The sequence below is a fragment of the Podarcis pityusensis genome (assembly GCF_964106645.2).
Source record: "Podarcis pityusensis genome assembly, chromosome: 16".
Taxonomy (NCBI): Eukaryota; Metazoa; Chordata; class Lepidosauria; order Squamata; family Lacertidae; genus Podarcis; species Podarcis pityusensis.
Genome location: NC_138041.1, coordinates 38,585,125 through 38,612,128, shown reverse-complemented (window position 1 = coordinate 38,612,128; position 27,004 = coordinate 38,585,125). Strand labels below are relative to the sequence as shown.

The 27,004-nt window shown below is 43.6% G+C and overlaps 1 protein-coding gene and 1 long non-coding RNA gene across 10 annotated transcripts in view; one reads left to right on the top strand and one right to left on the bottom strand.

The window, feature by feature from the left end:
- The window catches only part of PITPNM2 (phosphatidylinositol transfer protein membrane associated 2), a 212,604-nt gene that overhangs the window by 113,828 nt on the left and 71,772 nt on the right, over nucleotides 1-27,004 (bottom strand). The window lies entirely within an intron of this gene.
- Nucleotides 1,406-11,369, top strand: LOC308465450. Its single transcript, XR_013980451.1, has 4 exons — nucleotides 1,406-1,673; nucleotides 4,324-4,433; nucleotides 7,125-7,238; nucleotides 8,302-11,369. It is a non-coding gene; the product is annotated as an uncharacterized lncRNA (long non-coding RNA).

Below are 27,004 nucleotides of genomic sequence, written 5' to 3'. Positions count from 1 at the left end.
TTTGGAGGGCTACCATAGTTTGGTGAGTTGGAATATAACAGCAAACCGTGGTTTGGAGATCAGAGAGAGAATCGAAACACACAAGGGGAAGAGGGGAACACACAAGCTCAAGGTCAGTCAAACCATGGCTTGCCATTACTCATGAACTAGTCCAACAGCTTTTATTCTACCCATTTTCAATAGCAAAAAAAGGCTAAGCTTTTGACTTAGAGGGGGAAAACCCTGCAATGAGCACAACTTGTGAAAGCAAGAGAAGTGGGATTCTGTATTAGCTTTGGCAGAGAGGGTGCTAAAAAAATTGAAAAGAAATTTGCACCAAAACAGGCAGCAGATTGCAGCAATCTACAGCAATTCAATTCAATTAACTTCTCCTCATACTGATCATAAGGCTTTATCAATGTTTCTCAAACTTGGGTCCCCAGGTGTTGCTGGACTACGATTCCCATCATCTCTAGCTGCTAGGACCAGTGGTCAGGGATGATAGAGGAGTTATAGTCTCAAAACATCTGGAGGGCCGAGGTTGAGGAAGCCTGCCCTGGAATGAGTTGTTTGCAGCTGCTTCCTCACCACAGCTTACCCAAGCTCAGGAGTTGCTTTTCCACAATCAGCTGGTAACAGAATTAAGGCAGTGGTTGCATATCACACTTAATATAATACTATATTCCCCACAGAAATTCAGGAGCGTCCGTCTTCATTTTGCAATTACTATCTTAAAAGATAAAATTAATGAGAAATTGCCCTGGCTGCAAGAAACTAAGACTAAAATCCCTGCCACCAACAACTCTCACAGGGAGCAGGAACTGACAAATTAAAGGCCAATTCATGAATGCCACAATCACAAACGTAAACAGGAAGCCACTAACTAAAGAGGAATAATCCCCTCTAAAAGTAATGGGCAGAGGGAAGCTACTCATTAAAGGGACTGTCATAGAGACGTAGGGTCTTGTAAGTAAATTTCCTTTGCTCTGAGTAAATGAAGTAGTGTGTTATGAGGGAAGGCATTTTTAAGGGGGACATAATGCTACATTAAGTGAAATAACCCTTTAAATTATCAGCGCAGATGACCTGTGGAAAAACAATACCTCAGCAGCATCAGAGGGCCCTAAGTCTGTTAGCTATATTAGTGTTCATAACTCATGAAATCATCGATTTCTCTCAAAATAGCATCACACAAATGATTAAGGCAAAATAAAATCTGGAAACAACAGTACTCAGCAATAAACCCTAAGTAATATACATTAATAGGAAAGCTGCCAATAGGACAACTAGGACTTCCAAATACTTCCATTACTGCCAAATTAGTAATTTATAGTTCTTGGCTATGTCCAGTGTTTACGTGAATCAGCACAATCGGGCACCAACATTCCCAAGTCTGACACAAAAGACCATACCAGGTATGAAAGTCACCCTTGTAGACAGAGACACTTCACTGGCCAGGGATTAAGCTTGATTCAAGGCAGGCCTGCACAAGTTGTTATCTACCAAGTCAAATGCAGCCCATCAGTGACCAGCTGCAATCTGCCAAGATTTTGACAACCTCCCTGATTCTGCAATCTCAAGCAGACAGCAAAATCATAACATTCACCAACCCTTTTGCTGAGCTGCTCTGCACAAGAGGTGAACTGCATTTTATCACACAAGATGTACAGACCGGCCTTGTATATTCAATACATGTATGTATATAATGCTATGATGTCCATACAAATAGCTGGATTTGTCATTTTTTGTTTCTGTCCATTTTGGCTTCTCTTCTTTTTTCCCAGCCTTAAGTTCAATTTACCCTATTTCTGCATCAATTTGCTATTTCCCCCTTAATGTTGGCACAAATATATGTTTGCATTTTCATTTACATCTACCTTAATATATGCAATGTTGCCTAATACATATTTTAGCAAGCAACTTTCCTTGACATAATGTAGTTTTGTACATTTTCACTAATATATGCATTTTTTAAGCACACAGTCGCAGTACAAAATTTGGAGATGTGCAAATCTCAAAAGGATTGCTGTGCTATGGTTCACTTGTTGATTTGGGCAGAGTGAATTACACAGGTTTGCATTAAAATATTAACTGAATTAATTTATCCCCAATCCCTAGTTCTATTTTAACACTTTATTCATATATTTTACCACTCATGACAATAGCTTTATTCAGGCAATAAACCATTTGATGGTTTATTGTTCCAGTAATGAGCTGCAGCAAGCTTTACGTGTCAACACCCTCTTCTCCCCTCTCCTCCTCTGGTGTGGCCAAGAACCAGTTTTTTCTAGTTTAGAATTATAGCAGTTAAGCATTGCGCCTGAACCTGGATAAACTGTGGTTAGTTTTAACTACGGTTAAATTGAATAGAAGATTTAACTTCCCATTTCTGTCAACTAAAGTTAAACATTGTGTCGCAGCCCTAAGCTCTGGTGAATCTTAGCTATTATGCATTGAAACAAGCCAGCTTCATAAACTATGGTGAAACAGGCTTGATCTGTTCCTCATGGTGGCATCAGAGGAAAAGCTGGGAGACAGCACAAGCCTGAGGTCTGTGCACATAACATTAAATCATTGTTTCTCATTATGTTCTAACTGGGCACAGAGCTTCCACATCTGAATGCTATGAGTCAACAAGTCCCTGGTTCATTTCTCACCTCTGCCACAAATTCATACAGTAGATAGAATCAGGCCCTTGGTCCAGCTAGCTCAGCATCATTACTAGTAGCAGCTTTGCTCCTCCTACCTGGGGAATGAACTTGGTATCTTTTGAATGCAACCATGTGCTCAATATCTCTAAGCTATGGCTCTCCTTCTCACAGGGCTGCACTGTAAAGTTAGACAAGCCAGTCTCTCCCAACTTCAGTCCCCACTCTGCAACACAGAACAATGCCTCCCTTCAAATATTGTTCTAAGGATTGCTGACTTAATGTATGTGGAGTCCTTTGAATAATCAAATTAATATTGAATATTTTTATTATGAAAGCTCATTGATTGTAACAGATAGAAGAGTCAAATTTCAAAGGAGCAAGTTGATGAATCACAAGGATTATAACCACTTTTTCAAACTTAGCAAACAGATTCTAGTACAGGAGAAGAGAAAGTACAGGAAGAGAGGATGAAGCATTTTACAGTCTTTCTCCTTCCCTTACATGCACACAAGGAGCGCAACTATCAGCACTATTGGAAGAGATGGTGTAATAATTAATAGAGAAAAAACAATGCATTATGAAGGTTTCCTAAACAAGGCAAAACAAACAACTCCCCATTTAGGCAGGGGTTACGTTCCCAGGCACCACACATTTAAGTGAAATTGCATATATTGCAAACACCGTTGAAAAAGCCTGCAGAAAGCCTGCAAATGCTTGAAAACCCCTTTTAAAAACCAGCAGCACTTACCAGACTCCCTCCAAACTTCCTTGCTCAAACTCCAACTTTCAACAGGCCTCAAAGGCTCCTGGCATTGCACTTGCAATGACTTGTGGGATTGCTAGGCGCTGTTTTCACACCATTTTTGCTGTTTCCGTGCTCTTTTGGGGGCTGTTTTTGCCCCTTTAAGTGCCACTTCCAGGTTCACAGTGATGTGTGTGTGTGCGCGCGCAGTCACATGTGATTTGAACACGCATTAATGTGTTGTTGCCTGTATATATTGCTGTTGGGACATCAGAGTAGTTTGGATAATCAAGAGTTCATCAAGAAGAAGAAGAACAGAGAGCCACAAACAGCTGTCTGCTTTTCAAAGATTGGAAGATGGTGAATGTTTAGGGCTGGGTGATATATCAACCTGAATTTTTAGTGCTGCCTTGATATAATCTTTTTGAGTGCCCTTGGTGGCATTGTTGGTCCTAACATAAGGCTCTGCAGATGGTGAGAGGCGTTTCTGTGTTGGCGATGGGGGATAAATTCAATTCACATTTAAAGGCAAACTTCCTAAATTTGCACTTTACAAAACAAGTACATGAAGCAAAGGGCGATTGTCTTTCAAAATCCTTCAGACTCTGCCATGCAGTTCTCCAGTCAAATCATGTGTACAGAAATGCATGCGCGCGCACACACACACACACACACACACACACACGAGATAGATAGATAGATAGAGAGAGAGAGAGAGAGAGAGAGAGAGTATACACACTGCACTGCACTGTAGAATGGTGTGTTTCATTGTCAACCCTGCTATGAAATTAGAATGGAACAGCCTGAGGGGCTGGTGCTTGAAAAACAGTTGGAGGCTGGAGCTGTTACATTTGCATTGTGTTGCCTTACTGCAAACTCACTCTGTATTAAAAACAAAAACAAAAACCCTTGCCTTGTTTGACTCAAAAGAAGTGATGAAATGCGTTACAGATGCAGTACTGGTATGTGGCCCCTGATCTCTGAATCTGCTATCGAAAATGTGAAGATGTTTATCCGAGTTGCAAAGAATTTTAGCGAAAGCCAGCAAAGGGCGAGGCAAGGTGAGCACGTGTCCAGCTGAGGAAAAACTCTGGGCCATTAAGGTACAGAAGGGAACAGCACCATTTGACCTGGCCCCGATGCTTTGCACTGTTTCACAGCAATCTGTGTAAATCCAACGTCACCATCCAGGAACATTTTCTCCCTCCAATTAGTAACCCCTGCACACAGAATTAGGAAATTGCAGGGAGGTCTAATAACAGAAGAAAACACTGAAAAAAACTACACGAAGAGACTGAAACCTACAAAGTGCAGTTGGTTAGACACAAGAATCACTGCTTCAAGAGCACACTAAAAGAAGCAAATGCATTTATGGGTCTTAATCTTTTTTGTGCTGTTAGATGAAGTCTGACGTCACCTGCTGAATTTAAGAGCTCATTAGGAGGCCGACATCAATTACAGCAGAAGGATGGTCACGGGCCATATGCCATACAGCCATGCTGTAGCTATTAAATCTCGCTACAGGTCACAGGGCAGTCAAATACCTACTTGCAGCAGAAGAGAAAAAGAAATACATTCCTAAAAACCAGTTTTTAATTGAAACCCACAAACAGGAGCTCTTATTTCTTCCACCAACATTAATGGAAAAAGAATATTGAATTTTGGCCTTTTCTGCCATATTAAATGTGGCAGCCGCACACACTCCCCTTGTAATGTTCCCAGCTCCACACTGGCATTTTAAAACTTTAATGGCAGCAAACGCTGCAGCTAAATAGCCACTAGAAAATTAACATAGAGAGTTATTCCATGCCTGAGAAAAGAAATGAAACAAAAACCGAGTGATGGGTGTTCCAAGCCTGCTTTATATAAGCGACCCAGTCACGAATCGGGTTGGTGAGCAGTGAGGAAAATCAAATAAGATTTAATCTCCACACAGAATAGCTGCTTTAAAGAAGTCCACACATTTTCCTACAACGGGAATGGGATGCACTAGTAGCATAGCCAATCCAAACCTTTTTGCTGCCTGTGACATAGTCAGTTGACGTTTAATGACAAACGCACCCAATCTGTACTTTTGGAAACAGTATGCAAACCGAAATGCAGCCATCCTTCAAACTGTTCACTTCTCTGCGTTCTCCAGTCAAGTAATGTTTAGAAAAATCACACATTCCGCAGCTTCCTGCTGAAATTGTGTAACTTTTCATATGGCAAATGTGCTGGGGTTGTTGGTGCTTTTTTGTCCTGCTTTTGTAATGCAGGAACACTGGGGAAGCATCTCAGAACAACTAATAAAGCAGAATGATGTGTGGTCCATTATAAATCCAATACTAACACACTGTTAGGGGTCAGGAACATGTTGCAGAATACACCATGTTTTTTTAAAAAACACACAGTCTGGAGGGTCTCAGAATCTGTTCACATGCCCTAATTCTTTCCCTTCAAACTTCCCTGTTTCCGCCTTCCTCTTCTCTTTTCTCTCCATCATTCTCTTTCTCTATCGTACTCCTGACCCACGCCCTTCTGAAACATGAAGCTAAAAATACCTGGTTAAATATATACGTGAACAACATTGAAAAAGAAGGAAGGTAGGGAGAGCTGAAAATAGTCCACAACAAAGCAGCAGGGAAGGAATCTGCTGGAAATAGACACTGCAAAAACTCAAAAGGACATATTTGAAGAGGGTGTGTTGGCAGCTATGAGATGGCGAGCCTGACAATCAAATAATTGCCAAAATTACTGTTATACAATAATTGATCCTTGGAAGATTAGATTTTTCAAGGGCCAGCTGTGGAGAACTGGAAAGATATATGAATTTCTCAGAAATGCCAATTTATAACTGAGGCTTCGGTGTTGGCCTTTGGTAGACTTTTAAACAAGATCAATTGTTCCTGAAATAACAGGAAACGTTCTGTCTAGGGGTTTCCCCCACCAACCCCATTATTACGTCCATTGTTTCTCCCCTATCACCACCATCCACACACCTGCCAAAGGTATCCTTGGGGAGGCAGCACTTTCCAAAACAATATGCAAACCAAAACACACTCATCCTTTGAAATTCGTCCTCCTCTGAATTTTGCAATGCAGTTCGCCAGCCAAGCAAATAACTACAGAAATGCATATACTGGGGGTAAAGTCTGCAAAGAAATCCACATATTTGTGAAAACTGTATACTTACAGTTTTCTGAACACCACCAAAGTGCTGAACACCCTCGATGGTCCACCCTGTTCTGTGTCCATTGTGGGCATTTGAAAAGGACTGTCAAGCTATCACTTGACACTTCCCAGTCTTTGAAAAGAAGAAAGATGTTTGTGGCTCTCTGCTCTTCTTCTTCACTAATATCATTCTCTTTTTATTCTGATGTCCCAAAAACACCACATAGAGAAACTTGTGCTGTATATGGCTTGGTTAAGGAAACCTTCATAATGTAATGATTTTTCTGTGGGGGGGAAAAAAAAACCTTTTCGCAACCTAGGAACCATAGCCTACCATGAGCAAACCTTGGCTATAGCTCATGGATACTGGGGAGAAAGCTTAACCGCAGGTCTTGGTTCGGACAACTAAAAAAAGAAAGAACATACCATAACATATGTTTTCCCTTCTGTCTCTATATATAATAGGGAAAGGATATTTTGGCTGTCTTTTATCTTGGAGATGCAAGACAGAAAAGCATTATGCAGCCAATAATAGCCTTTTAATTGTCAACAGGTGCAAAGTAACTACTTATTATACCTATTATTTCCCTTTGTCTGAGGTTGCTCTGAAAAAGCACTAAGAAGAAAAATGGATGTGCACGTAACACAGATAAGAGAATTCTGTAGATTCCGAGGCTGATCAAAGTTTTCAGTAAAAGACCAGAGTTTTACAGGTATCAATTCTCATCCCTATGTGGTCACCTTGAGGAAGTTCTTAATCTCCCAGGAAAGTGTCTGTTTACAGTGGTACCTCAGGTTAAGTACTTAATTCGTTCCGGAGGTCCGTACTTAACCTGAAACTGTTCTTAACCTGAAGCACCACTTTAGCTAATGGGGCCTCCTGCTGCCGCACGATTTCTGTTCTCATCCTGAAGCAAAGTTCTTAACCCGAGGTACTATTTCTGGGTTAGCGGAGTGTGTAACCTGAAGCGTATGTAACCTGAAACGTATGTAACCTGAGGTACCACTGTACAAGCCTGTAATAACTTTTGAATCTTCACTGGGTAAAGCTTTCTGTCAATAAGAATCTTCAGAAATATGCTTCTGGAGGTTTATAGCAGGAGTAGTCAACGTGGTGCCCTCCAGCCAGCATGGCTAATGGTCAGGGGTGCTGGGATTTGCAAAACATCTGGATGACACTGAGTTAGCTAACCCTGATTTAGAGGGTGGTGTATGTTTCTTTGTTTGTTTGTTTAATTTGCTTTGCCCAGCACCCTTCAAGACTGATTTCTCAGCTAGGCAAAATAAATGTGGGGAAGAGAACGCTCCAATTATTAAATCACTGAGGGTAATGAATGCTCACATAATTTAATTGGTGTTTCAATGCAAGGGCCCAATTTCGCTGCAGTGGTCTAAATGTTTAATATCTGTGTCTTCATGCCTGACATTAACAGATTAGCAACACCACATCCATTCACTACACAACACTTCTCCCAGTTTGTCTCAAGAATAACTATTGAGAATAAAAGCATTCAAAAATGATCAAGTGAAAACGAGAAGAAGCATCTCGTAGCAACTGAGACCAGACTTCCAAATCAGTTTCCAATATGGTTTCAGATCCTGCAGATTCCTCATTTCCTTTTCAACGGTGTGTTCAACTTCTCTCTCTTTCTCTCCCCCCCCCCCCGCTTTCTTTGTTTTGTAAACCATGATTTGGTGTCACTACTGCTGCAAATCACTATCTACACCAGCATTGACATGAAATCCAGACTCTAATAGCTTCTAAATAATTTATAGGCTTCCAGAATATGTTCCGGCTGTGAAGCAAGGCAAGAGGCCCTGTGAGGACTGAGACAACATGGCGCTCTGCTTCTGGTTGCTGTACAAAACAAGGCACATTCATCTGAAAACATAGATGCAGAGAAGTCAAAGCATGCATCTGCAAGGGTGTGTCTGCTTGTCTTCTGCCTTGCTCGAAATTAAGAAACAGCGCTTCCCTCCCACACAGAAACCTGTATTTTTTATTTAAGTCTCAGACAGTTTCACTGTTGCCCTATCAGACATGCAAATGGCTAAGGAACCAGCATGGCTCCAGGGCCAGACTGGACGTGACTAGAGACACAGAGCAGGAGCAGCTCTATCTTTCTAGGAACATCTAGTTCTGCCTGAAATTGGTGCATCTAAGCTCAGCTGAAACAAGGAAGAGGTAATGAAGAATCAGTACAGATACACAGTGCACCCTCGTCTCCCCATTAGGGTGAGCTCATCCTTCTTTCTTTCATTCACTGAAGATGCTCATATTAGCCTTTAAACCTCTAAACCATTTGGGACCAGATTATCTGCCTCCATCCATACAAGCCTGCTCAAGCTTAAAGTTCAGCATCTGTGATCCTGCTCTTGGTCCATCATTGAGAGCCGCCAGATGAGAGAGAACAAGGCACAGGGCCTTTACTGTGGTGGCTCCACATCTCTGGAATAACCTCCCAAGACAAGTACATATGGCTTCATGGCTTCCTCTTTGCAGGCTTTTAGGAAGACTTTAAAGACTTCTTTATTTCAAACTGCATTTGGTTAATTTTAGTGAACTGTGCTTTTTAATGAGTTTTTATCTGCTGTTTGTCATTTGTCATTTAATTATGCCTGTATTTTTAAATATAGTTTGGGGGGTAGTGGCTTGATTATTTGCGGAAGGAAGGATGAACAAGGATAGGCTTATAAATTAGTACAGAGATGAAAAAGAAATAAATAAAACCACATGCAATGAGAACATTGATCTGGACGCAGCCTTGGGAAAACCTCCTCTTTCAAAGGCCTCTCTCCATTAATCACTGGATAACAAACCAAGCGGACTTAGCAGGTAATAGAAATTCTGCAGGCGCTCTGCCAAACCAAAAATCCTTTAAAACGTGCCTGGATGAAGAAAGGTGGTACATCCAAAACCATCCTCAGAGGTTTGACAAGGTCTCAACTAGTTTCGTTCCCCATTAATGATGAGCGCAGGGGAGGGGTTTAATCAAAAACGGCTGGCTGGCTGGCTGTGAGGGACTTTCGTTCATTTATGTCGAAACGATCTCTATGCCTAGCAGGGTACTGTTGACAGAGCTGTGGCAATGACTTGAGCACACAACTGCAGCCTGGTTCGTCCCCCTGCCTAGCCACGGCTGGTGATGCAAAACAGCGTTGTCTCAACAAAAAGTATTTTCTCATCTGACTTTCCAGACAGACTATCAACAACAGCATAGACTGAAAAGCAGGCAGAAAGTCGGCCTTTAACTAAACACAAGAGAAAGTATTGTGTTTAGAAGCACGTTTGCTTATTCCTAAAGGAAGACATGTCAGCTTTGATTTACATGAATCATGTCCTGCAGTCGGAATATTCTGACTAGTAAAAACTGATCCAAGAAAGGGGGGGCAACACCCCACCTCACCCCACTAAGGATGATGGGACCTAGGTATGCATGTGTGGTGATGGTTAAAAATGACAAAGGAGACACAGACTGCCGTTTTTTAGTTTTCCTTACTGGCTGGGACTGATGGAAATTATAGTTCAGAACATCACCAGGTATGCAATGGCTGGACAAGACACTATGGCCGCATTTGCACCTCATATTGAAAGCACTATTATACCACTAACAGTCAGAATAGTTTAACAGTCAATCCCTCTTCCCAGCGAATTCTGGGAACTATAGCTCAGTGAGCAGAATAGGGGGTCTCCTAGCAACTCTCAGCAACCTTAACAAACTACACTGCCCAGGATGCTTTGGGAGAGTGCTATAAATGTATAGTGCAGATGCAGTCTATGATTTATATAGGCTGGAGGTGTTTTAGAGAGCTGAAACGAATCTCTGCCCATAGTGTGTATATTCATCCTACTGACACATTGCACAAGCAGGCACTGTAGGTTTATACTTTCTTTGAAAAAACCTGCAAAATTTGTTTGACCAAAGGTGATGAATATGTACAGAAGTGGGAAGCGACATCTCTCTTACTCCCAAACCATTCTCAAGTCTCTTCAAAAATATCATCTGTCTTCCCAGTGGAATATAAATTTGCAGAAAGCTCTTTGAATGCTGGAAATTCACTTTACACAGAAGCAAGCAGCAAGCAGTTTTTTCAAAGCACATTTAGGTAGCTGCCTTGACTTTACCATTTGCCCTAATAGTTGGATTATTCACAAGTGTTTTAAAAAATGCAGCTGCTTTTTCAAAGTGAGCCACCAAAGAGCCCCCCAAACACTGGTGCTGAGCAATGTCGCTGGAAGAAGCAAATGGCCACGGAAGGGTCTACTTCCCCAGTACAGGAAGGCTGGAGACTGGGAGAGAGCTCAGCTTGAAAGTCTGGGAAGGGCTGAGTCGCAGCAGAATGAAGCAGGCCAACCCAACAGATTAATTTTACCCACATGACTAATAATTGACTACAAAAAAGCTGAGTTGTGTTAAAAAGCAGCGACTGTCCATGATGCATCACTAAGCTGCCTACACCTTCGACAAAACTGGTTTTTACACACAAGCAGAGCATTCCCCTCTCCATTAGACTTGTATTCGCTAAAAGACTCTCCTTCTTCCCCATCCCAATTTTAAAAATAGTTCAGCTTTGCATGATGAGGAAACACAAAGGTAGAACTAGTGAAGTACTGGCTGTGTATATTCCTTTTTTCTTTTCTTTTTGCATAAACAAACTGTCTGGAGGGGAAAGGCACATGCACAGTGACGAATCAGAGAGAGAAAAGAATCCAAATATAGAAACTGTAGATGCAAATGACTGCACCCAAAGCAAAGCAACCCTATTACTGGACTAGGGAACCACAGGAAAGTGAGGCAATTTGAGGACACCAAAACAGAGCCTATAAGCCACACAAAAGTGAATGGAGCAATTGGATGGGCAGCGGTGGGTGGGTGGGGCATACTTTGTAAAAGGTTTCCTGCCTCCTTGCCCAGAGGTGATTGTTGCTTTTGAGCCTGGGCTAGAGAGAATTCAAGGAAAGATTTGAAGGTATCCTGGTTAAGTTGGACATCACACTTTCAAAAAGCAAATTAGTACAAATACTTCATGAAAATTCATCAGCAACTTAATGTGAATTTTTCCAAATATAAACATTTTGGTAGCACAATTTTGTCCCAAATACATATTTTTGCAAAGCCATTTCATTTTTGTATGCTTTTTCACTACTACTTTATCGGTGGTTGCAAGAACAAATGAGCCCTATATTCTAATCAAAATGCTTGATTAACCTGGAAGTAGGCTGTATGAATTGTGTACTGATTTGTAATGATTTGTTGGGTCTCTGGACCGTAATAAAGATTGATGATGACTATATGCATTTTTATGCAGATTTTACCATAGTATGTGCATTTTTGTAAACCTTACTTGGCTGGAGAACTGCACTGCAAAATTCAGAGAGGTGAGAATTTCAAAGGATGGCTGTGTTTCAGTTCATTTATTGTTTTGCAAAGTGCAAATTAGGTAGGGTTGCCTTTGAATGCCGAGAATCAAATTTCTCCACCTTCCCTACTCATATAGAAGAGTCATTCCCACCTAAGGGATGAACCCAGCACCTCCAAACTCAAAGTATGCTCCCCCACTTCAAAATTATTGTTTTCATCATATGTAAATGTATGCAGGCTTAATCAATCAATTAAATTGATTTTTTTTTCATTCAGGTGACAGCCTGATACACAATTTATATTAGTATTACTAAATGTTATGAGAGGGAAATGTAGTTCTGTCACTTTCTTCAGCAATCACACAACAGTTGCAAAGGTGTAGGTGCCCATTTTTTGTTTAAAATTGAGACCTGGCAAGACCTGGGATTGTTCCCCCAGAACTAGGCAGCCTCCACCAGAGACAGATTTGTGATGTGTGCTCCTTGCAAATCATAGCATGATATCAAATGTAATTAACTTGAAATCCAGGCCAGTCGCTTAGCATTAGTAACCCAAGCAAGTCAGCATGAATTCTTAAGACATCAAACCCTCAAACTCCAGTTTAGGAACAAATTGGCAGCTGTGGGGTGTGTGTGTGTGTGTGTGTGTGTGTGTGTGTGTGTTATTTTTGGCTGGCTAATGCTAAAAGGGGGGGGTGGGTTCAGTACTTGAGGGAAAGGAGACTATAGTTTGATTACAGCTCTTCTTGGGATTAGGAAACCACTGTGCCAGTTTCCAACCCCCAAGACCCTTGCAAAATAAGTCAGGCCCCACATTAATAATGCTACATTGAATGTCAAAACAAGAGCACAAGTTTTGATTAAAATAGGCTCTGCCAATTTTTGGGTTGGCAAAACCTGTGTAACCCCTCTAGTTTATAGAGTTCTCAAAACAAATATACTACAATGCATTTCCCCTTTCTATTTAAAATAAAAGGAAAAGGAGGAATATTCAACCCACCTGCTCAAGAATGTGAGGGTGGTCTAACAAAGTATTTTGGGGGAGGCGGGGGGGGGGGAGAATGAACTAGACGTAGAAATTTATTAAACAAACTGGGAGTACAAATACCCTCGCCTCCCTGCTTTTCCCTACCAACTCTCCCTGTATCTCATCATATGCGATTCCCATCCAACGACAGGAACATGGTTCAATTCCTTTCCCTATGTCCGCCATGGGAGCCAACACACTGAAGAGAGAGAAAAAGGCATGTCCCACCAGGCCTGTATCAGGACCAGAACTCAGACAGCATCCTCCACACACAAGCAATGACCAGGCTAGAGAAGAAAGAGAAGCAGGATGTGGCACACTGGACCTGTGCCACCCCCACCCCCCAAGTCTTGCTTGGGGGTGAATACTCAGCAGGTCCTTCTTGGGAATCTATGGACTGAGCTGGGCGTCTCTGGGAAGCTGTCCCAGGTCCTGCCAGTTACCTCTTTGCAGCCTCTTTTGGCGTTTAACTGTAAACACATGAAACTACTGTTTACTGCCAAAGGAGGCTTACAAGTATAAAAACCAATTGCGCAATCATTGAAATATAAACATAACCAGAATTAAAATACACAATAAAATAAACTTGTTAAAACTCATTCACATATACACACCCATAATTAAAATGTGCAATAAAACAAGCCCATTTAAACAAAATAGGAAGTGTGGGTTGAGAAATTTTGCCTGGCCCCCCACTGAATCTCAGCATGACCTGAAGAGGACATTGTTGCTTACTTGTTCATAGCGATGGGGTTTGGAATGCATCAACTACAACCAGAGGGCAAGATCCTGCTGAGGAGTGAGGGGGCTACCCCAGATAGGGCTCCGTGTCCAGTTTTTGGAGACAGAGAAGCAAATTCTCCATTAAAGAGGAACACACAGCAAACGCCTCATTTGGGGCTTTTTTAGTTTAGGAAAAAAGGCAGGTAAAATGGGGGACATGACACAGGTGTATAAAATTATGCATAATGCAGAGAAAGTGGATTTCCCTCTCTCATCATACTATAAGGGTCACACAAAATAGCACATGGTTAAACTGCAGTTATACCTCAAGATGTAGCAAGGGCCACTATTTTGGGCAGCTTTGAAAGGGTTTTAATTAACATTAATTAACAAGGGATACTGGGAACTGGGCAGAGCTGATCGAGGTGAACCACGATGAGAAAGTGGCTGCCATGGAACGTTTTGAGATCATCTAGCAAATCAAGCACCTGACCTTGGACTCCATGACCCCGAAGACCAAGGAGGTGGAGAGGCAGCTACAAGTTGCAATGGCTGTATTCCGCCTCCAGGATCAGAGGCATACAGAATACCAGTCGCTGTGGAACAACTGTGGGAAGGGGTTGTGGCACTCAGCTCCTGCTCTGCCTTTGAAGAACATGTGGTTGGCCACTTTGGGAAAAGGATGCTGCAGGTTGGATGCCAAGACCCCGTGACTCCACAGTTCCCTAGGAAAATGAATAACCACACTGGGCAACAGCATATTGGGTCTTTGACTTGAATATGGCCACAACTTTTATCGGTTACAGTAGAAAATGTTTTGGTGTGGATAGAGTGTTGCTATGTCACTCCAGTCCATCTGCTGGGAGTTGCATGTAAGGGTAAAACACGTCTTGGGAGGATGCCCTATGTCCAGCATCAATTAGGGGTACCCCTCCGTGGGTTCCCTGTTGGAGGAGTGGTATGGCACCAGCCCCTGTCTGGGCATCGGACAGAAGCCACGCCTCCTGGATCCGTTTAACAGGATACCCTTTTCCAAGGAGGGGCAGGCAGAGGCTACAGCCTCCCCTCTGACCAATAATAATAATAATAATAATTTTTATTTATACCCCGCCCTCCCCAGCCAAGGCTGGGCTCAGGGCGGCTAACAAGCAATAATAAAAACAAGTTGAATGAATACAACTTAAAAACAAGATTAAAATACAACATTAAAATATTGAAACAATAAAATATTAAAATGCAGCCTCATCACAGGAGGAGAAAGGAAAAAGGAAAAAGAAAGGGGGGAGGGAATCAAATGGGCCCCAAGCCAAGAGCTATGTTTCCCAATGCCTAACCATCTTACAAAGTTGTGACAACTGCTACGAGGTAGGAGAAAACCAAATAGCTGGTGCCAATTTGCCAAACGGAAAAAGCCCCCAAAATGGTGGCCAACTTGGCCCATAGCAAGGTTGAAGCAAGTAAAAGGCATAAAATCAAGGGAGGGAGGGAGGGTGGGAGATACGGGGAAGAAAAGCAAGGAAGGCTGTTGGGCAGGCCATATATATCTATGCCTGGGAGTGGGACCAAGTGTTCCCATTGGCCAGTTGGGCCCACCGCCAGGGAAATGCTCATGAAAGACTGCCAGCTATGGTCAATCAACCAGCAGCTGAGCTATCCGACCAGCCACTCACCGTATCACTTATGTGATCAGAGGCCTGGCCGCAACACCGCCCACTGATGAAGGCGAGCGGACTTCTTCCTATGTTCATGTTACAAAAAGGGAAAAAACAAGATGTATTAGCCTGTCCACTCAGAGAAAGAACATGGAGTTGCTAACATGCCCCTTCAATAATCTTCCAAGGCATGCTACAATCTGCCTGAAATAAAGAGGAAACAGGGGAGCAGGGGTGGAACGGTTTGCCAGGTTCCCATCTGCCAGAAGTTATTCTGGATCCTTATGGGGGGGAAGGCAGGGGGGAGGGAGATCAGCAAGAAATCTAGTAATTAGACTGCTGCACGCCATCTACGTATTCCTCTCCACTGGCCTGACATCTGGGAGGCACAGCTGTCTAGCTCCACCAGCTTTCTTTTCAGAGGTTGATGACGGCAAGAGGCAGCGGCACCAACAGCCCCCCAGAGAGAGACACAGCAGCCAGTCAGCATTTGCAGAGATGCCGTAAATGCATTAGCAGACAGGCACTTGGTGTTATTTGATTGCGGAAGGGTTTTGCCTGAAATTATTTATTCCTTCTTTTCTTTTTCCTGCCCCTCAAGGCATTCTTCTCTCCCTTTCAGATCAGGGTTGTCAGTCACCAAATTATTCTGAATCCTGCCCAGCGTGGCCAGCCTTTGGCTCTGTGAGCTGCCTGGAGAGAAAAGGCTCATTCAACACCAGCACCAGCAGCTTCACATCCCCACCTGTGTCCAACTTCTCCTGCCGTCAGTAAAAGGACTTCCAAGATGCTGCTGTGCATCAAATCCTGTACAGCCAAAGAAAACAAAATGGTGCCTGCCAGAGGGAACAGCTCTAGGAAACCTGACCTTCTGGCAGCCATTTTGGAAGGCCCTAATACTTGCCACTGAGCTTGATGGTGGTGAGGACCAAAGAGCAGCATGACCCGGGCAGTTGTCCAAGATATTCCACCCCTCCGCTGTCCCCTCACCCCAAATTTCCTGCCTGAGGTGAGGCCTTTGAAATGACTGAGCCAGCAGGAAAGCTGAAAGAGGCACTTTGTTTAAGTGACTTGCATAGTCTGTCCATCGTTGCGCATTGGTTCAAGGCAGATGCATAATCATATGCACACACAATCCCAGATGATTTTGAGGATTGGATCATGTTAAAATCTGGTGGGGGTGGTGCCTGGCATGACAACTCCTAGCACAGTGGCTGCAACACTCTTTCCGTGGGAACCATGGGGTCATTTGGCACCAGACAACTGCCAATTTACCGTATTTTTCGCTCTATAACACGCACCCGACCATAACACGCACGCAGTTTTTAGAGGAGGAAAATCCGTAGGCATGCCACCCGTAGGCATTCCCTCCATAACACGCACAGACATTTCCCCTTACTTTCTAGGAGGAAAAAAGTGAGTGTTATGGTGCAAAAAATACGGTAAATTTCCCAGAATATCCAAAGCAATACCACACTGCGTGCTGCAGGGCACTCTAGGAAATTTAAAATGGTGGTTTGTAGTTGCCCATCAAAGGAGCCACGGGGGAAGACTTAGGATGCTGGGCCCTTGAGGATTCTGGGTGCTGACTCTAGTCCTGTTTGAGGTTCATGTGGTTCAACCCTAAAGTGAGAGCATCCAAGCCAGGCTTTTATCACATGCCTTAAAAGAAGACAAATAATTTATTTATTTTGTTCAAGGAGAGCTGTGCAGATATAGATAGTAGGCACATGATCAATATCTTGCAGTTTTGTGAAATGTCACTACTGAGAGTTGAAGTCTAGACAAAATTGGTCACGTCAGGCACTGGAGCCGAGGCCGGGGTATATAGGGGCTGTAAAAAAAAGAGGTAAATCAACACTCTGGCTTTATGACAACCTCGTCCCCATTTCCTGAAGGAAATTTCAGAGCTGGAAAGCTGTGCAAAATGACTAAGTGGGGGAATTGAAGCCTCTTCTCTGTGAGGAAAGGCTAATGCTTCAGGGACTTATTAGTTCAGAGGCGAAGGGCTGATAGAGATTTATATAATTGACATATTGTGTTGGGAAGTTGGATGGAGAGAAGTTTTTCTTCCTCTTTCATAAGGCTAGAACTTTATGGGAATCTACAGGCAGAGATTCAAGATGAACAAGGGAATAGCTTTCTTCACACAACACAACATCCCTTTGTGGAACTCACTCCCCTGAGGCATGCCGATGGCCATCACCTTAGACACATTCAAGGAGGAGGAGGAAGAGAGCCCAATGGAGCCTCCAGGTTCAGAGGCAATATACCACAGCCTACCAGTTGCGGAGGGAGACCAGAATGTTGCCTTCATGCCCTGTTTGAGAGCTTTCCAGGGACATCGGGCTGACCACTGTCAGGAGGAAGGTGCCTTTGACCTGCCCCAACAGGACCCTCTTATGCAATTTGCACATCCATAGACCACACTTAGCATCCATCCCCACCAGTAGTGTGTGGTCTCCTACCATGTAGCGCCTATGGAAAGCAAACATTTATGACTAGGCAAAGTGATATAAAACGCAGCAAGTGCCCATCAGTCACCATGGCTAAATGGAACCTCCGTGTCAGAAGCTGCAGGATATCTAAAAGACCACCACCTTTTTTATGGTAATTCCCAGGACAGCTGAATGCCTGCTATGCTAATTTTACCCCTTTCACTCAGGACACATCCATCTCTTTCTTCCAGGGCGGCTGAATATTGTGCTGCTGCATGTAAAACTCACCAGGCGTTAAATTTAGCAAACTTAAAATTTTGCTTCCTATGCCTGGCATTTTATAGTAGGATATTAGTTCTTTTTATTGCTATAGTCTTCTGCTTTGGCTGGCATGGCATTATTTTATATATTCTTTCTGAATATTGGCCACTGCCTGCAATAAAGAGATATGACTGCTTCAAAAGCATTGGGTGATGGGAACAGGAGACAGGGCCTTTTCCGCGGCTGCATCCCAGTTCCACAATCGCCTCCCAAAAGAGGTGCTCTGAGCACAGCCGAGGGAGGACAAACAGCCGGTAATTATTGACAAAGCACAAACATACTGTAGCTCCTGAGGTGCCCTAAAGATGCACACATGTACTTCTGATGGCTAGATAGCTGGCGCCCTTCCCTGGGCTTGCGCTCTGTGCCAGACGGTTGCGGCAATGGTGTGGCCACGCCCAAACACAAGTTTAAGTACCCTCACCTGAAGGCACGACGCAAGCAACCTGTGACTTCTCCTACCCAAATGCTGCTGCTGTGCTTGCCTCTTCAAGCCCCTCCTGGTCCTGGGGGGCAGTGGGGGGAGGAGATTCTGCCAGCTCCCTCCCTTCAGGCAGCGTCTCTTCCTCTGCTCCTGGCACATCCTGTCCCTCCTCCAACTCCGGCTTCTCCCCTGCATCTGCACTTCCTCCCCCATCTCCAACTGCTCAGACCCCTCCCCATCCTCCCACTCCTGACTCATAAATTGCTACCTGCTTCCCCTCGGTCAGTTTCCGGTCCCACTACTACCTCTTCCACCCACTCCTCAGAGCCCTGCCGGTCTTTGACGTGATATTAGACCTTTCGCTGATGACATTTAGGGCAGGCTGTGAAAGCGTAATTATTATGCATGGCTTTTGATGGTTGTTAATATATGATTGAAATCTTTTTTAAAAGCAAAAACTAACCCTACTCCTTTTTTCATTTCAGTGATTTATTTTTAAGTTTTGCTGCTTGGCAATGTTTGGCTTTTGTCTTTTATGTAAGCTGCTTTGGGGGCTTTGGCAGGGCTGAAAAGCAACACAAACGTGATTTTATAAATAAAAATAATGATCATGCTTGGCTTGTGCATTTCTGGTTTGCGACTGTTGGAGACACACTTGGACGGCCTTGTTCAGAGGAAGAAATTTTAGTATGTGTTCAGAGCCCACAACACCCGCAGGTTTTGAAACGTGGGGCAGGACCCAGTTCCCATGAGCTCTGGGGCCATTTGGCTTTGCCAGATACTCTTGCAGATGGAGCTGGGTGGACCATGAGTCGGATCCAGGATGGCGACTTGAACCTTCCCAGCTGAACAGGCTTCCAGTAGCTCCTTTTGCTGCCAAGCTGGCTCACTGCCTCACCACCTGTCTACAGTATCGCAAAAGAAATGGTCTCTCCAAAAGTGTTTGAGTTCCAGTATTCAGAGCTGTCAGAGCTGCGTGCGAGAAGCACAGGAGGGGGAAGACTAAGAATGAAATGAAGACGGCTATGGGAGGATAAACATGAGCCAGCAAGTCATCAATCTAGCATTCATTTGACTTTGCAGCTTAATTGCACAACATAAAATTGAAAAATTGCTAGAGCAACAGCTCAGAGCATGTAAAAAAAAGGTTCCTAGCAGTATATTCTAGAAGTGTTGCACATTATAAAGGCTGGTTCTATCAGATGCATTTGCCTTGATTTCAGCAGTTGATTGTTGATGGGATATCCCCCTCCGCTTTTAATTAGGGGTGTGTGTGTGTGTGTGTGTGTGTGTGTGTGTGTGTTTTTAAAGGACAGCTTTACAGTTGCTCTTAATTTTCTGCCAAGTAGACCAAGAATGAGAAAATAGGAAGCAACGTTTTGTTTTTCAGCCTCGTTCCATCCAGAGAAATATTCTTTCCGGGAGCAAACGCTGCAAAGGCCTTGTACAACGACCCCAGCCCACTCCTCCTGCACAGCTAAATACAGGAAAAAAGGAGGCAAGGAAAGGTAGCTTGTAGCACACAAGAGCAGATCTCCATGTTTAGCAGGAAAATCCTGACCAGGAAGCCTTTATGGGGGGGGGGTTCAGGGATAATCACCCAACCTGCTCCTAGACTATTGGCTTCCTTTGCCGTTACCTGCCAAAGCCAGAGCTTCCTGAGGCACATGTCAAGGTGTGAGGGCACCAGCCCAACACCTGCTGCGGTTTTATCTTATTTGTATTCACATAAGTTTTATATTCAATTATTTTAAGACTACCCAGATAATTTTATATTATGGGCAGGCACTCAAATACTGTATATAAAATAAATGCATGTAGAAAGGAGAGAGTCAATTAATCCAGTGATAGTGTTCCATCAAGTTGGCCACCGTCACCTCTTTGAGAGCAAACTCACAAGCAGTTCTGAAGCATGCAGTTCCGTGCAGCCAAGATCTGATAATATAGTAGTTGCCATTTACAATAATCTTATCTCCACAGTACACTCATTGAACTGTGTCAGTTTAAGACTCCATCCATAATTAATTTAATTTCATCACACTGAAAGATGGCAGGCAAGTAAGACATGGTAATTGTTTCTTCCTGCCGTCAGGTGAAAATCCCGTGCAATGATCCTAACCCACCTGAAGCAGCTGGCGTCACAGCGGAGGTATTTGAACAGCTGAAAAAAAAGGAGCGCACCAGGGACTGTTTCTTGGGTGCTTTTCATCCTTGCCTTTCAAAAATGCAGCTCTCAGGGACTATGGATTTGACCTGGGATCTCATGATGGGACTAAGACTGTACTGAAATTACCTACCATGAACTGTGCATCCTCACAGACAAAAAGAATATATACAGGTATGCAGCATGGTCTTTGCAATTGGCAAGCAGTATAAGGAAGCCCAGAGGGACGCAGATGGCGCTGTGGGTTAAACCACAGAGCCTAGGACTTGCCGATCAGAAGGTCGGCGGTTCGAATCCCTGCGACGGGGTGAGCTCCCGTTGCTCGGTCCCTGCTCCTGCCAACCTAGCAGTTCGAAAGCATGTCAAAGTGCAAGTAGATAAATAGGTACCGCTCCGGCGGGAAGGTAAACAGCGTTTCCGTGTGCTGTTCTGGTTCGCCAGAAGCGGCTTAGTCATGCTGGCCACATGACTCAGAAGCTGTATGCTGGCTCCCTCGGCCAGTAAAGCGAGATGAGCGGCGCAACCCCAGAGTCGGCCATGACTGGACCTAATGGTCAGGGGTCCTTTTACCTTTACCTTTATAAGGAAGCCTCCTGGTTAACCAGGTTGGGAAGAAAGCCTGCTGATCCTACCCCAAACAGCCATCATGACACATAGCCACTGATAGTTTTATCCTCCATGAATTTGTCCAACCCCCTTTAAAGCCATCTATACTAGCAGCCATCATTACATCTCGTAGTAGACAATTTCATACTTTTATGCACTTGTCTGTCTGTGTCCCAAATTTTCTGTCATTTTGCTTCATTGGATGTCAAGAACCCATCACAGCACTCTTCATTTCTGCCCGTCCTTGACGGCACTTTCGCATAGTCCTTGACAGGCTCAGTTTGAGTCTTATTTTAATGTCCAAGATCTGTGATCCAAGGCTCTTGAAGATTTCTGAACACCACGAGATCAAGGCAGCAGTTCTATCACGTTTCAGAGGAGCGGGAACCTCCAGCAGATCCCCCACTTTGCCAGTACAGTGGTACCTCGGGTTACAATACGCTTCAGGTTAAATACACTTCAGGTTACAGACTCTGCTAACCCAGAAATAGTACCTCGGGTTAAGAACTTTGCTTCAGGATGAGAACAGAAATCGCACGGCAGCGAGGTAGCAGCAGGAGGCCCCATTAGCTAAAGTGGTGCCTCAGGTTAAGAACAGTTTCAGGTTAAGAACCGACCTACAGAACAAATTAAGTTCTTAACCCGTATAACATTGTGACACCAGATGGCGACATGGAGTCCTGTTTTTCTCTACCTGTTTTCCCTGTTTAAATTTACAACGCTTTAAACTGAAACACTTCTTTGATGTGTCCAGATCAAGCATAGGCAAACTCGGCCCTCCAGATGTTTTGGGACTACAATTTCCATCATCCCTGACCACTGGTCCTGTTAGCTAGGGATGGTGGGAGTTGAAGTCCCAAACATCTGGAGGGACGAGTTTGCCTATGCCTGGTCTAGATCCAGCCCAGGTTAGTGAACAGTCAGCAGTCAGGTTTTCTATAATGTAGGTTATATAAAGAGACGCGGGTGGCGCTGAGGGTAAAACCTCAGCGCCTAGGGCTTGCCGATCGCATGGTCGGCGGTTCGAATCCCCACGGCGGGGTGAGCTCCCGTCGTTCGGTCCCAGCTCCTGCCCACCTAGCAGTTCGAAAGCACCCTTAAGTGCAAGTAGATAAATAGGTACCACTTTATAGCGGGAAGGTAAGCGGCGTTTCCGTGTGCTGCTCTGGTGCCGGTTCACTGGAGCAGCGTCGTCACACTGGCCATGTGACCCGGAAGTGTCTGCGGACAGCGCTGGCTCCCGGCCTCTAGAGTGAGATGAGCGCACAACCCTAGAGTCTGTCAAGACTGGCCCATACGGGCAGGGGTACCTTTACCTTTACCTTTTAGGTTATATAAATTTTATGTGATAGTTGGGACCTGCAACAAAATGTTGCAGTTTGGAGTGCTCCTGTCAAAGGTTCCAGCCAGCTAGCCAGACATGTCATCTTTCAGCATACTATGTTTCATTTCAAAACACACAGACAGACAGACAGACAGACACAGAGAGAGAGAGAGAGAGAGAGAGAGAGAGAGAGAGAGAGAGAGTCACTGAATACACAGTCCCCTCACTGAGCTGTTTGGGGTGGAGTGGGGGTTAGCCCCAATTTATTTATTTTTATTTTTATTTATTTTTAAGTACATCAACAAACCTTGAAAATTTCCCCAAACCTGCTAATTATTCCCCTCTTCTGCATGGATGACAACATGAGATCTAGTACTGGAGGATGAGTTTGCTTCTAGTATACTACAAATCAGGAATAGGGAAATTTTTGAAGAACAAGGGTTTCATTCACGTATTGGCATCCTTCTGGGGTCACAATGGTGGGTGAAGCCAGAGGCAAAAGCAGGCAGAGCACGCGATGTGACTTACCTTTGTGCAGCAGGTTACACTCCAGCCACACAAAAGTCAGGGATTTCTGAATGTACACATCACAAGCATCTCTCCATTCAGCACCCAGGCCAGTAAGAGATATCATCACAAGAGATATCATCACAGGCCACAGACCCATTCCAGCCAGGCAAATCCACGCAATTAGCAGGCAGAGCTGGGCTGGCGCGGGCTGTGGCTTTAGAAAGAAAAGCAGTAAGGTACAAATGAGTTGTGGTTCTTGATCAACCCACCCCACGTTCCTGTACCAAGTTCTCCAGCAATGCAGCTGGGGCCTTTAAGTCACCTTCAAGGGGTAGGGAGAGGGGGAAGGGAAGCAGGACAAAACCTATTTTAGGTCTGACTTCTTTAGCTCAGGAGCTGACCTAGTTTTGCCTCCTACCTATTAAAAGCAGAGATTCTCAAAAGAGCCTAAGGGGATTAGGTGCCACAGGGGCAGAATTTCAGGAGGATCTGGAAGCCTTCTTAGCATCTTTCAAAAAATCCTGGCCTGTGTCAGGCAAGGACCACTGAACAAACAAACAAACAAACAAATGAGAAGGTGCATGGCATATTCAGTGCTTATATTGAAAATATTTTTCTTTTTCCAAATAAAATGTTACTAATTAATTGGGGAGGCGTTTTAAGTAAAAGAAGAAGAAGCGTTTAATCAATCAAGCAGATCAAAATGTTGCAGTCTTGCAAAAACAGCATATAAAGGAGAGAATATTAAGCTAGGCTTCCCCCTCCACATTTGTCTGTGTAGGAAATATTTGCATTGACGCAAACACGGGAACTTTGTGCTGCAGCCTGAAATAGTTTGGCCCAGTTACAGGTAAGCCAGATGGACCTTTTCTGCTTACAAATTGCAGGTCTCAGCTCTGGGCCTGCAAGGTTTCAACACACTCACTTCCTAAAGGGAAGAGAAATGTTACGTCTGGGTGCACCCATAGCAGTTCTTGCGCCCAGGCTTCTCAGAAAGTTCAGCCCTGCCTTGAGCAGGAGAAAGCAGCTTTCGTAACAGCCGCCCACATTTATACAGCAAAGCGTCTTCCGTAAGATGTTCTCTGTAAGCTGCCAAACCAAGTAAATCCAGCCGTGGAAGATGCAGGGAAGGGAAAGGGTTCTTCAGCAGTTCAGACACATATCTGTGAGGAGGGAATTCCACAATTTAGGGGATTCTACAGAGAATACAATCTTCTCCCCCCCCCCAAAAAAAAAAATTCCAAGGGCTGTGAAACTCCCAAGAGCTTCCCTTCTGCTGATCTTTAACACCTGTGAGTTCTGCAGGGAAAGAAGAGGTATTTCAGCTATGTGGGGCCTAAGTTATTTAGGGCTTAATACACTAACATGAGTACTATAAATTTGACCTAGAAATGAACTGGCAGTCAATGAAGCTCTTAGAACAGGGCCTATATGAGGTTATGTTCAGTTTATTTTCATACAATCCAGTTTGAGGGAGTACATGGTTCTGAGACAGTTAGCTTAGCACAGTATTTAAGTGCGCTCTCTATCATTCTGTTCAAAAAGACATAGTGATTTTTTACTACTACTACTACTACTAACTACTACTATTATTATTAAAATTTATTGGTCTTTTTTTACCAAGGTAATTCAAAGCAACTTTCAATATATGTACATACAAACACATACATTGAAACCAGCATAAAAGAAAAAATAAAGACCCTAAAGGAAAATCCTATTTTTAAAAGGCAGGATTAAAACATTCCACCCACTCAAGGCCAAAGATAATTAAGAGGCAAAGCCCTGGTTAAAAATGATTTTTATATCAGAAGACACAAGATCTACCCACTCTGGAAGAATGGCAGATGAAGGTGATGGACTACATGGAATTGGCGGAAATGACTGGCAAAATCCAAGACCAGGGTGAAGAGTCGGTGGAAAAAGATTGGAAGAAATTTAAAGACTACTTACAGAAATATTGTAAAATAAATGAATGTTAGAATGATGTCAGAATGAAATTAAGTGGTTCTAGCAGCAATGTCATAAAGGTGTATGAAAAAATGGCTGGTTAATAGGTGAGAATTTAAAGCTATAATATATTAAGTTAAAGGACTAAGACAAAAACAAAGAGGGAAAGGAATTGCTGAATTAACCAATTGAACCGGAATACAAAAAAGGGAGGTGAGAGGAGGTCAGGAAAGCAAGGAAATGAAATGTAAGATATGGAAGGATAAATTTGTTTCTAAGTGTTTTTTCTATATATATTTTTCTATACTTTGTATTTTGTATGTTTTTTCTCTTTTTTCTATATTTTTCATTGTCTTTTATGTAATTTTTTGTTTCTGAAATCTCAATAAATATTATTTTTTTAAAAATATGATTTTTATATCAGGATGGTGCCAGAACATTCCACAAACAGGGAGTCACCACTGAAAAGGTCCATTCTCACTTTGCCACCCTCCAGATCTTCTGGCTCTCTTTGGCAGAGGGGAGTGGAGGGAGGGAGGGGGAGAAGGCGGGATCTGCATTGCCACGGCCTGCACAGCTCTCTTTGACAAATTTCAATTTCAACTGAGTGGGGAGGTGACAAAAAAAATTCCGCACCGGGTACCACCTGACCTTGCTACGCCACTGTCTATTACTTATCTTACTTTGCTGGATAACTGCATTTATCTCTCGCTTCCTTTTACCTGCCCTGAATTCTCCCAACCTCCAGCTTCCCTGGACGCCCTCGACTTCTGGCATTATGAAAGGGAGAAACACGTTTCTCTGACAGCTTTCAACACACCACACACAACTTTATACGCATCTATAGTGTATCCTCTTGGCTTTTCTCTAAACTAAAAAGCCTCAAATGATTCAGCTTTTCCTCAAAAGGGAGTTGCTCCAACTTCTTTATCATTTTGGTGGCCCTTTTCTGGACCTTTTCCAGCTCTGCAGTATCTTTTTTGAGGCGAGGGGACCAGGACTGTACACAGTACTCCCAACTGCAGTCAGTCACGCGGCAGATTTGAACAACTGTGTTGTGTTAGCAGTGTGCAAGCATGGCGCACCTCATTGTCCTCCAGCTACTGGCATTTAGGGGTACCCTGTTCTGGTACAATGAGGTTCCATTTAGTCAGGAGAAGACATTTGAGGGCAACGTGTCAGGAATTCTCTTGTGCAAGGCTCACGCAAATGATTACGAGCTGCACTGCTGGGCACCTGTTTTCTCCCCAGGGCCTGGTTGCTGTTCTGGGATGCAGAAGGAAGTACAGGGTCGAGAAGCCGTAGGAGCGGTACAGGAAAAGCCAAATCACAAAGAGCTCTTGGAATAACAAGATCCAGACACTCTTCTCCTCCAAAAGCTCTTAATAGCTTTACAGCAAACTGGCTTCAACCCCACCCAGTTAACCTGTATTAGGCAAGTGAGACTCCCTGCTGGGATGGAAGATGAATTCAATTCTTTCCTGTTTAAAAACGAACCTACCGAATTTGCACTTTCTGAAACAACACATGAATAGAAATGCAGGCCTCCTTTGAAATTCGGGCTTTTCCAAACCTTCCAGTGCTGATCTCCAGCCAAGTTCCATGAACAAAAATGCATTTAAGAGGGTAAAGTGTGCATAAAAACTCACATATTGGTGGGGGACATACAACATACAAAAATACACCACTGAATTAGGGGCGAAGCAGTTTATAAAAACGTGTTGTGTTATGCACAAAGCATATGAATTGGGAGAAATGTACACTAAAATGCTGATAGATTTAATGGGATATATTCTGAAACTGCTGTGGAAATGGAAAAAATTAGAAACTGCGAGAAACCAACATGAGCAGATCTGCCCCTCCCTCCTCCCAGCACACTCTTGAAGCACTGCTTCAGATAAAGGACTTTAGTCTTGATCCCAGGCCCTGTACTCTTGAAATGCCCCAGGTCTTAAGCGTTGTAATTCAGGGTGTGCGAAGA